This window comes from Dipteris shenzhenensis, chromosome 20 (assembly GCF_047967505.1).
Source record: "Dipteris shenzhenensis isolate YYH24624 ecotype China chromosome 20, Dip_SZ_1.0, whole genome shotgun sequence".
Classification (NCBI taxonomy): Eukaryota; Viridiplantae; Streptophyta; class Polypodiopsida; order Gleicheniales; family Dipteridaceae; genus Dipteris; species Dipteris shenzhenensis.
The window spans coordinates 7,005,328-7,018,662 of NC_141615.1; positions in this window are offsets into that span (position 1 = coordinate 7,005,328).

Sequence of the window (13,335 nt, forward strand, 5' to 3'; positions counted from 1 at the left end):
CATTCGACATCTTGGTTATCCTCTAGGCTGGGGACTCACCCGCTCACAACAAACTGATTGGGTGCTAGCAAAGTTAAGGGCAAAACTTGAATATTGGAAGCTTGCTTCGCCTGCAAATCACACAATCCATTTTGATAGCATACATACAATTTTATCTGCCTCTCACTATGTTCACTAAGGCAGATCTGGTTTCATTTATGTCAGCTATCATGGAAATTTTCTGGCATTCAAAACATGGTAAGAAAAGTCTCAGATTACTCTCTATGCATTGTCTCTGTTCTCCCAAGATGCACGGAGGTCTGAACATTCTCAATATTCAAATGCATTTACTTGCTCACAGAGGGAAAATGATGATACAGTTTATGCAAGGAGATCAGCCTTGGGCTTTCATGATCCGCTCTCTCTTATTACATCTTCATACATCTGCCTTTGGGCATTGGCAACTTACTCAGTGGGATTTTTTATTTGGCTCTATCCAAGGCAAGATCAGAGGATGCCCTTTTGTCTCTCGTCTGCTTCTTGATTGGAAACACATTCTATCCCATTTGGAATGGCATGGCAGGGACTCTCTCTCAGGCAACTCTTTAAGGGTAGAGAATATTTTTTGGTCTAAAGTATTCCATCCCCCTTTGGCCATACAAGAACCCCGACGTTCTTATTTTCTCTCCTTCAAAGGCATTTCATCCGTGGCGGATGTACTTCAAAATGATGGCACAATTTTATCTTTTTCTATGGCTGCTCGCAAATATGGCTTGGGAGCTCATTATTGTCCTTTATGGCATCGAATTTCAACAATGCTCCAACCGTACTTGCCGGTATCCCATTTGGAACTTCAGAATCGGCTTGAGGATTGGGTCTTATGCTCTCCTTCCTTATACACCCGTCCTCTGAAGCTCTCACATATCACAGTGTCATCACTGTATAAAGTGTTATTACCTCCGCCTTGGATTTCCCACAAAGCAAGTACTGTTTGGCATATGGATCGCCCAATGAAGTGATGGAGAAAAAAGCTGCGTCTCCTTTGGCATTACAAAGTCCCTCTACGACAACAGCTTTTCCTATGGCAAGTTCTTGGCATTTTTCCATCCAGACAGTTACTCGCACACAGACATATTGCTTCAGTTGTTTGTCACAGATGTCAACACTCTACTGAATCAGTGTTTCATATCTTTTGGTCCTGTCCCAACACTTCTGATCTCATTGCTCTCATTAGATAGAGGCTTCGACAGCGATTTCCTATTGTTACTTTTGGCAGATTTTTCTGGTTGTTTGGCTTTCATCCACAGAGACAGGGATTTGATTTATTTTTTGTATGGGTGCGCTATTGGACCCTATGGACTTTATGGATGGACAGAAATCATAGAGTCTTTGGTGATCCACTATTTTCATCTTTTCTTTTTTTCAAACGATCTCTGCAACAATCATTCTATGATTGTCTTCAGACTCGTTTGATTGATCAGGATGTGTATACAGCTTATACTGAGATCTTCAGTTGAGTAGTAGCTACTTCGTTTTTTGAAGTAACTATGAATGTAATTATTCTACAGTAATAAAAGATTTCTTTCCACCCAAAAAAGAAAAAAGTGTGTGTTTGTGTGGTATGATTGCTTGTCTATTAGACTATGTTGTCTACTTGTCTTATTCTGAGATTTTTTGATTTTGTATTGGCTGATCTCTGCTTTGGAGACGGTCTTTGTGAAAAGCTACATGGATTTCACTATTATAAAAAAATGTGTGTGTGTTTGTGTGGCTTCTCTCTCGTGTGTGTGCAGTTTTTGCAAGGTTCTCAACCATGGGCTGCCATGTTTCGTCATTTACTCTTGCATGTTGAATCTCCAGCTTTTGGGCATTGGCAGCTTTCCCAGTGGGAGTTTCTTTTTGGTTCTATGACAGGCAGAATCCCCAGCTGTCCTTTTGTTTCCCATTTGTTGATGGATTGGAAACATATCCTCTCTCACTTGTATTGGCATGGCAGTGATTCTTTGCAGGGCAACTCTTTCAGAGTTGAAAGTATACATTGGTCTAGAGTGTTTGCCCTTCCTTTGGCATTGCAAGAGCCTCGACGTTCGTATTTTTTTAGTCTGAAGGGGATTCGTTTGGTTCAAGATGATGATGATGCTGGAATTTCCCTTTTCCTTTGGCCGCTGTCAAATTTGGCCTTGGAATGCATTATCGTCCAATTTGGCATAAGATTACTTTGATGCTCTAGCCTTTTCAGCCGGTTCCTCCATTACATCGACAGGATCGTCTTCGAAACTGGACACTTTCTTCTATAGGCTTGTCATGCCGTCCTCTGCAATTTGCACATATTATTGTCTCTTCTCTTTATAAAGTTCTACTTCCTCCGTCATTTATCTCGCAAAGGACAAATCAGCTTTGGCATCTTCGTCCTATGAAATGGTAGCGGAAACGTTTGAGACAAATTTGGCATTCTAAGATTCCTCTCCGTCAGTAGGTTTTCTTGTGGAGAGCTTTGTTGGGTATTCTTCCTCATGGACAGCTCTTGGCACCCTCTATTTGTTACAAATATCTGGTCTCGAGAGAGACTGTCTCATCTCTTTTGGCATTGTCTTTCCTCTAGTGCTTTCTTAGACTTCCTTGGATAGATTTTAAGAGCTCGATTTTCTCATATTGCTTTTAGCAAGTTCTTTTGGCTTTTTGGTGTACATCCACTCAGATAGGAGTTTGATTTCTTTTTTGCTTGGGTTCGGTACTGGGCACTCTGGACTCTCTGGAAGGATCGTAATCATAGGGTCTTTGGTGATCTTGTTTTTTTCCTTTTCTCTTTCTTCAGACACTCTTTGCAGCAATCGCTTTTTGATTGCTTGCAATCTCGTGTCTTTGATGATGATGTATTTTTGTCCTACAGTGAGATTTTCTCTTGATGTATAATAGCTCTCCCTTTCTGGGATAGCTTCTTTGTAATATAATTACTCAAAGATTTTACAAAAAAATAAAAGTGTGTCAATGCCATGCGATGAGAACAGTCTAAAGAAAAGACTATTTTGAAAAATCAAAACCAGTGGAAAAACACCTCTAAAGATAATACATCCGAGTCATCATGATGACAAGCATCATGATACTTTTGGTTCTCAGCTGTACATCTTCTATAAATAATGTTGTCACATATAAAATGCTTGACTCTCAACATACATGGTTTACGTGATCCCAGGAAATGGAAACTTGTCTGGGGTTATTTGCATCAATTTCAGCTTGACATAGTAGCATTGCAAGAATATAACCAGCATATGTATGCTAGTCATTATGGGCACTCTTTGTTGGGTATGATATTTTATGCTGGTGAGCTTTTCTTTTTAGGTGTAGTCTTTCTGGTGAAACATGATTTTTAGCCATTTGTTGCCCTCAATGATCATCAAGGCAGATGGCTGATTATACAGTGTCTCATTCATGAAGAAATTTTTTAATTTGCCTTGATTTATGCGCCTTAATCTTCTTGCAGTAGAGGCTTAATTTGGGCAGATATCCAAGGCTATCCCTGAAGACATCATGCCTTCATTTGTGGGGATTTTAATAGTGCTCCTCAATAGGGTGATAACACTTCTAGTCATACTCACATGTTGGCTTCTGAGCATCATAATTGGTCAAATCTACTCCTTTAGCTCAGTCTTGTTGACCTTTGGAAAGAATCACAGCCCATGGTATACTTTTTAGCATAATGCTCAGTCATCTTATCGGGCTTGTCTGGACCATTGGTACAAGGTTAATCCTCAACATTATGATAATCTCACTGCTAAATTATGGGTGGATTATGCTTTTATGCATTTTGATCATGCCCCTTTGTGGTTGAGGATCTCTCTTCATGATATGTCTGATGATCGTCTTACAAAAAGAAGACTAGTCATTGTGAATAATAGTTATTTGGAGCATGAGGCATACAAAACCATGGTTCATGATGTCGTTCAGCCACTGTCACAATAGTTTCGTATTGGCATTGATTATGCTTGGGAAGCTTTCATTGCGAGAATCCAGGTTGTTATTTGCAACTATGGCAAGAATTACATGAAGACCTTGAGAGAGAATGTTGCTCATGTAAAAGTTACGTGTCAGTTTTTGACTGAGCTGAGACATTTCAGGAATCCTTCTATGGAAGAAAATCACATTTTATGCCAGGCTAAACATTGTCTGCAATGCAATGATAATAGGAAAATATCTATATGGGAAACTAGGGCTCGACAGAGGGATTTTCTGGATAAAGGATGCTCATCCAAAGGTTTTTGGCTTGCCCCCTGGGGGTAGCCTAGCAACGATGCAATTTGGGCAAAGCAGAAATTAGGCATTTTTAGAATTTTCGGAAGTGCATTTTTCCTATTGGACAATATGTTGATATGTGGCTTCTCTTCTTCATTGGACTTGAATGCAAACTTTAAAGTAGTTGACTCTCTCTCTCTCTCTCTCTCTCCCCCCCCCCCCCTTCTTTATCTCCCTAAATCTAGTGTACAGTTAGTCATTTGTGGTGTGCTCTCTAGCTGTGCCCTCTCTCCTAATCTCTACTCTTCTCCTCTCCCCTCTTCATATTTTGTCATGGTATCAAAGCTCCCTTGCCTTCCGCTGAGGCATTGCGATCCTTGAGAGTACGAGAGATTGAGATCGAGTTTTCTCTTCCGTGAGAGAAATTTTCGTTCATGTGAGAATTTCGTCCATGAGAGATTGAGAGATTTCTGTTAATGTCCTTCCATTCGATTCATTGTTTCTTTGAGAGTTTGTGAGAAGGATAGGGAGAGCATTGAGAGAAATTGATTGAGTATGAGGTTGAATTTTTGCTACTTTTGAGGGATTTAGTGAGAGTGCTCTCAACGGAAGCAAGAACAGAAGAGGGAGAGAGAGAAACAGAGAGCCACACAAGTTTGGTGGGTGCAGAACACCCTAATCTTCTTTTTCATTCATTTATATATGTGTTTGAGTATTGCACATAACTGGGGTAAAGGCATAGTGACCTTTAACCCCCACAACCTCCCACTTAAAAGACAATGTGCCTTTTAAGGGAGAACAACCAGTGAGCATACTATCCAATGCCCATCAATACATGACAATACTCAAACCGCTGACTAGGTAGACTCTTCGTCAGCATATCTGCAGGGTTATCATCTGTATGAACCTTGACAAGCTCTATGCGCTTGTCCTCAAGTAGCTCCCTGATGAAATGGTACCTGACCTCAATGTGTTTAGTCTTTGCATGAAAGACCGGATTCCGTGCTAGCTGAATAGCACTCATGGAATCACTATGCAATGTCGGTACACCTGTATGAATCCCCAAATCTCCCACTAGCCGATCAAGCCATATAGCCTCCTTGCAACCCTCTGTGGCTGCAACATACTGAGCCTTTGTGGTAGAGAAAGAAACTATACGTCTCGGACTTGGGGGGGGGGACCAGCCCACCAAGTTTGAGTTCTACCATGACCATTTCCTGAGAGTATCAAAGGATGGACTCCCCATCAGGCCCTAATACCTTGAGGACAGAGGTGTCTCACATGCAGTAAGGATTGCTATTGGACAGATGCGAGTCTTGTCACATCAGTTGAGGATAGAAGTAGAGAGAGTTGCATGCATACTAGAGAGCAGCGGACGTGTAGATTGTGCATGATGGGGGAAGTAGAGACATAGGAGCGTTTTCAATGCACTTTGACCCACCTATTATGAGATCCGTGGATGATGCCACTGCCTCTTCCAAGAGGGACATGACTTCGGTCCCCACTCATCGTATTGATCCACTTTTAGGATCAGGTCTATATTGGGCTATACTTGATGGAGATGTGACTACATAGAGAGATCCTATTGTGACAATTAGAGAGCAGCAGGAGATGACCATGCCATAGGATATTGAGGTAGATCGAGCAAAAAGGTAGGTCAGAGGCACGTCACAAACTTCTATGCATTTGAGTCACCTCCAAGGCATAGTGGAGTGGAGAAGGAGGAGATAGCTGATATGAGGATAGTATGGATCATGCGAGAGAGTAGACGTGGCACCAGCAAGTGAGGGACACAGAGACCGACACGAAGGGGTATGAAAGAACGCACGATCAAGGTTCGACCTATCTCAGCTCTCCTCAGATGAGATTTCCAAAGACGAGAGGCATCACCCTTAACATATCACATTGGATCCAGCGATCAAGGAGACCACATTCTCCTCCACAGCATGAGATAGGTTGATAGATGTAGATTTGCGAGAGGATTGCTATTGGACAGATGCGAGTCTCATCACATTAGTTGATGATTGAGGTAGGGAGAGTTACAGGCATGCAACAAACATGCAAATTGTGCAAAATAGGGGAGGTCGAGACACACGAGCATTTTTAATGCACGTGCCCCACCTATTTTGAGATCCAAGATGATACCATTGCCTCTTCCAGGAGGTACATGGCTTTGGTCCACTCACACGACTAATCCACTTCTAGAATCAGGTCTGTATTGGGCTTTACCTAATGGAGTTGTGACTACAAAAAGCTATCCTACCATGACACATCAAAGAGCACTAAGAGATGACCATGCCATAGGATACTGAGGTAGACCGAGCACAGAGGCAGGTCATGGATTTCAGGGCATAGTGGAGTGGAGGAGATAGCTGATATGAGGACAGTATGGATAAGGTGAGAGATTAGACATGGCACCACCAAGCGAGGGACACATAGACCGACATAGAGGGGGATCAAAGCACGTGCGATGCAGGTTCGACCCATGTTAGCTTTCCTCAAAGTAGATCACTAGAGATGAGGCATCACCCTTGACATATCACATTGGATCCAGCAATTGAGGAGATCATGTACTCCTCCACAATGCGACACTGCATATATCTATGCAGTAATGGTAGTCATGCTACCATTACTGCATATATCTATGCAAAAGCTCAAGATTCATCAAACTATCAAATACTAGCATTAAAAAATAATTAATTCAAAAGTAAAAGCAAGCCTACAAGTATTAAATGTAGATATATTAGTAAAAAATATATACCATATCAAGTAGCAACATCCCATTACTTACAATGTGTTATAGAAGGCATGTATACCATCTTACTCAGAACTCAAAAGAACTGATAACAATTTGCTGTAGAGAGTTGAAAGTAAATATAGAGAATAAAAACATATAGTATTACTTATTGTGTTACGCTATCTCTACAATAGTATTCAACATGTTATATATGCCAAATCACAGCATGATTGAAGCAAATTGTACATTCATCAAGAGTTCCATCGAAGGAATCAAATTTCCTACACATATAGCTATGATATTACCTTAAAATTTCTCCAAAAAGTAGCCAAAATTCATGACCTAGAGGACCACTTGCACGTTCGAACCATTCAAGCATATTTCTAGTATATAGCCTAAGTAAAAAATAACAACCTTGGGTGACATCTAGCAAAGGGTTTTTAGAGAACTAGAAATACTTATTATAAAATAATTGAGAAGGACACATTGGTTGTAACTTGACTTATAAGATACTCTACTATCACATTCTAGAAGAAGATATTGACATCACTATAAATATCAAAAAACTAGAATTAGGAGGTCAAGAAATATACAAAATGTGTAGTTTCCAAACATGTTACATTAAAATTATCCATATTGTACTTATGTAACAAGCTACAAATTAAAAGTCCATACATTTCCATACTTCTCTCTCTTCATAGCTTCCACTCATTTTAATTGCATAATTGTCACTGGCTTCAATGATGGATTAATGGTTTTAGATTTTATTAAAATACTAATATTCCTTTTTATAAAAAACCTTACTAATTATCCATTTTTATTTTGCTCACTTGGTTTTAGTCATATGCTTTCCTTGTTCTCCTTCACCCTTGGATTATTCCTCCAAAATAGGATGTCGAACTTGCTCCACAATGTCTTCAACACTCCATGGAACAACTATGACATGACATCTTACAAACCTTGCATGGTGCTAGAACTAATCATCAATGAGCCTCTTTATAATTGCATGTTTACTATTCTATTTAGAAGAATCTGCAATAGGTATACACATCTCAATGCATCATTCGAGGTGCATGCTAGAGGACGGTTTGAGCATCTTTTTATTAAGGAATCATTCACAGTAAGTTTGCATCAAATACATTGTAGCATCATGTAGAATAATTCCCTAGCAATAAATTGGTTTTTGGATGAAGCCATGCATGACTATAACTCTAGTGCCATTGCTACCCAATGGGCACAATTAATCTAAGTTTGGTGAGACTCGCCAAATGATCACACTATTATTGCCATTTGTTTTCTATGTTTTTGTATCAAATGGGTGTTTTCAAGCTATGTGGGTTGTTCTTGTTTCATCTCTTTTTTTGTGAATTTTGTGCAAGTGTGCATAAATGTTATTTGGGTTCTTGATTGTGGTGTGGGGTCGTGTCTATATTTTCCTAGCTTTCTTCATACTTATTGCTTGTGTTGCTTGGGTGATATTGAGTGTGAAATTTTTACATTCTTGGGTGTTTGTCTATGAGTGTGTCTCCTAAATCTTTGTGCTAGTTTTTGTGTAGCTAAGTGCTTACTCGTGTGTCTAATTACTTACATGCTACCTTGTTTATGCTCTTTTGTTTTCTTAGCATTGGACTACTTGTCATAAGCTTGCTTGTTGGTTTTTTGCTTGCTGTCAATTATTCATTTTCTTTGTGAGTTGTCCACGTTGTATGGATGGCTTTAGTGTGTGTAATGTGCTTTGGTTTTGTCTCAAGTTATGATACCATGTTGGTTAACATGTGTGACACTCCACCAACACCTCCCGCTCTAGAGCATCCCAATACACCTTTGTATATGGGACTAGCATCCCCCATACAAGTATTAACTAGTACCAAGTCCCCCCTCCTTAAACCACTCATTAAGCATGCCACCATATCCAATGTCCCCATGGTGGGGCTCTTTTCCATATATGTCATGTACTCCAGATAAGTAAGAGATCATCCATTTCCCATGCTTCTCAAAATGGTTGAGAGCCTAAAGGCCAAGTATCTTCACCTTCTTTGTATTCTCTCATCGTCAAATTGCCCCTTTGCATCTAAATGGATAATATGTCTTCTTGAAACATGAAGTTTTGATATCCTTTTAATGAGCGTGAGGTTTGTTAGGTTGTGTCTAGCAAGCAATGAAGGGTTGTGTGCCATTTTAGCTCTCTTATTACTATGTCACTCATTTACTTCTAAAATTTTGAGATGGCTATGTGAAGGTAGGTGTTGGTTAGCAAGTATATCTATGGTCACATGTGAATTGCATATAGTAGGTAAGATATTTTGCATGCATAAATTCAAGCACATGGAAAAATTTAGCATCAATGCATGGATCATTGTGACATCAATTCCTAGCAAACTCTACACTTACAAATGCAACATGCATGCATGCATACAACATGATACAGAATGTATGCATGCAACATGATATAGAATGCATGATGGAGAATGCAAGGTAAATAAATACATGAAAAATGATACAGAATGCATGCATGCAACATGATGGAGAATGCATGCATGTAACATGATGGAGAATGCATGCATGCAACATGATAGAGAATACATGCATGCAATATGATATAGAATGCATGCCTGCAGCAACATGCATCCAACATGATAGAGAATGCATGCATGGAACTTGTTAGAGGATGTGTGCATGCAACATGATAGGCAATGCATGCATGAAACATGATAGAGAATGATGCATGCAACATGATAGAGAATGCATGCATGTAACATGCTGTAGAATGGATCCATGCAACATGATACATAATGCAACCATGCATGCAAAAGAAAAACAAACAAAAACCACCTCTCTCTTTAAGAGATCCAGGCACCTAAACACTAGGAGTAATTCCATCTAGCCCCTACCTAGTGAGCATAGGAACTAGAACAACTCCCCGGGCCACAAGCCCTAGGGTGGTAGGAGAGGAGAGACCTCTCAAATTTGGTTCATGAATAATCACTTGACGGGTTCCTTATATAGGCATGGTAGTACTAGTACCACTGGTAATGCCCCCTTAATCACTTATAATAGAGTCATTACTTGGTTTCCTTGTGTATTTGTTGAGTATTAGCTTGCCCTCCTTTCTTCTCCCCTAGTTTCTTTAAGCACATAGTTTATGTGTCTCTTTTTTTTTAACATTAAATGTCTACATATTTATCCAAGACTAGTAAAAGCTTTAGTTGTTATGTCTACCTTTTTATGATTCATTTATTATAAGTTTGGAATCCAAATAAGCTAAGTTGCTCTCTATCATTTCACAATTCATTTAGATTATCTTTGACTAGCTTAATTTAAATTTGTTCAACAATCTCCATGATGTCTTGCTTATTCTTATTCCAATTTTTATGTGATCTTTGCAAACATCTTTCAACTCTTTTAATGACCTAGTGCTTATAAAATTTGATTTTATAAAATGGAACTTGATTAAAAAAGTCTCTGTCCCTCTCTTAAGCCTCAACAAGCACATTTATTTATTTATTTATTGTCCTCCTTAATCCTTTTTCCTTGGGAGATGAACTCTCTTCATTTTTTTATTTAAACAATTAGTTAGAAGTTTTTAATATAATGGGAGTGATTTTAATAGTTTCCTTTTATCATAATATTTCCTACTTACCATGTAGGTTGGTTAATTTCTTGGTTTAGTTTGTCTAACACAAAAAATTACCTTTGGTCTTTTATTTTTTTATGTTTCCATACTTACACTATTATGGAAAGCCTTTCTTACTTTGTTTGCCTTTCAAAGTCTTGACTAACATGTTTTTTTGGCAAGATTTACTAACTAACTCGAGTTAATGCTTGACTAGTACATTTATATTGGGATTCCTTCTTTGAGATTTTCTAATTTTGGCTCTCAAGTTTCTAATTCAAGACCTCATATGGTCTTTTCTAATTAAAAAATAGTGTTGTATTCACCAAATCCTTTGATATTCTACCTATAGCCTTTGAATTAAGACATTGTGCAGCATAAGTGTTTTTTAGAAAAGAATTATTATTAGGCATGGTAAGACACAAATCAAACAAATATAGGATACATAATTCATAATAGTAACTCATGCACTATGTAGGCATAACATGCATTATGCACGCATGCATGCACACACATGCACACAAGAATTAAAAGAAGATATACTTTTCGATTTAAGTATATGTAAGTAGTTTCTTTGATGCATAGTGCCTTCATGTTTTATTATTGGCATCACATGAATGTGTGTGCATGCACATGCGCATGTGCATGCACGGGTAGTCTGGAGAGGCATCCTTTGTAACAAACCAGGCCTAAGTCCCCTAGAAAGGGGCATCAGAGAGGGTGAGGGCATATAGACTTCAAAATTTAGACCAAGTTGTCATCAAGAAATAAGGGTTGAACCACAAACATGCATTTAGTAAATGCCCATCCTAGATTTCTCACAAACATGCATTTATGTGAATGCTCCTTGTTACTCACAAACATGCATTTATGTGAATGCCCATCCTAGGTTACTCCTTGCTATCCATGAAGTGAATTGAATATTGTGAATATCAAACCATTTTAATGACATACCTAATGCCTCCATCCTTCCCTTGAGCATGGATTATGTGAAATCCTTATTAGATGCAAATTTGAACTGGAGAGTAGCACCATGATGAGAATCTTCTTGGAGACTCTAAGTCAACATATTCAACTTCCTTAGTGATTAAGACATGTTATTAAAATCGATACAAAAATACAAGAGCAAGTGCCCCAACTATTGTAGCCTCCTCGAAGAGCTATAGATATGTATTCATGGTTAACAAAGTAGAAACTCTATTGTATTGTGCAACCAATTCAAATGGCACATTCTTCCTAGCTCTTCCCAGTTGTTTCAAATTAAGAACTCAAATTGTTTTTCTACCAATAATGCACACCAATAACATTATTTTGCCTAGAAAATATGTTGTAATATCTTCCTATTATTAAAGAATTGCCCAAAGCACAAGTCCACTAAGGAAGCCAAGGCAATAAGAAAATCGTAACCATGCAATACTTTTTTGCATTGTGCACAAGGGGTTTTTCTTGTTCTTCGATCAAAAAATGTAATTCAACTTGCGCCATTGTTTTTCAAAACCCAATATGAAAATATTGCATGCTACAAATGCAAACATACACAATCATACACAAAGCACAATAATATAAATGTTGTACCAACCACTACACTCATCACAACTTTCATGTTTTGGAACCCATGTCCATTTACTAAAATTCCTTTTGTGATATGTAAACTTGCAACTATGACCACCTCATGGCAAGGCCTTTGGTTCCTATAGTAACAAAACATGTGGTTGTTCTTGTTAGCAATCATGAAGACACTTTTGCAACTGATACAAAGGAGTTGTTGCAAAGGACAAATGAGCATGATTTATGCTTGAATTTAATAGTGGATGAAATACCAAGCACTAAGCACTTGTCAAGAATACAACCTTGTGTTACTTTAATGGGGCTTTAATGAAATCTTCGTGTAAAGTCATCACAATGTAGTAAGCCTTGCATTAATTTAAAATTACTCTTGTTTGTGATTGCAACGTAGTAAATTGTGCAACAATCATTCCTTTTAGAATTACGAGTCACATGACCCATCTACAGTGGGCTTGAGACCTGCTCCACTAGGTCTCAACGTGGGATCTAAATTTTAAGGAAATTATATTTCAAGTTTCAAGACCCCTCTATCGCTTCAATTTGTCAGTTGCCAGTGTTGTGATTGTGCAATAAATTTAATATCAATCTCATTATGGTGCTACTTAGGAAATAGCAAAATTTTGAGTCGTTATTGCAACCTTTATTCCTCTCAAATTCTTGGAATATTATGTGTTATGTGTCATGGTTTAGTAGACTTTTGAATGCCTGAGGTGGAAACCATGGGTTTCGTGCTAGAAATTCATCATGTCTAGGACAAAGCCATCAGCACTCCAAAATGGAAAATGTATGTAACATGTGTATGTGTTGATTATTTGGACATATGTGAGTGAGTGCATCCATGTATGTGTGCATGTGGTGTGATGTGTCTTTATGCATGTGCATGTCTATGTTTATGTATGTGTGTATGTGTGTGTACATGTGTGTGCACAATTGTGCATCTATTTACATGCATGGGCAACTCTTATTTCTATCAAAAAAATCTAGCAAACTTCTTGAGTTCCAAATTCTGCATCCTCCATCCTACTTGTGCAATTGATTCATGGAGGAGAGACCTACCCTGAGCAACACCATGCAGGCCATGTTGTACCTCTGACCAATCAAGATCTCCTCACCTAGATGCTTGCCAAGTTCACCAAACGTGGCAACCTAGCCTCTCTATTGCATTCAATGCAAATTGAGATACAAATCCTTTGTCCCTCATGACAAATTT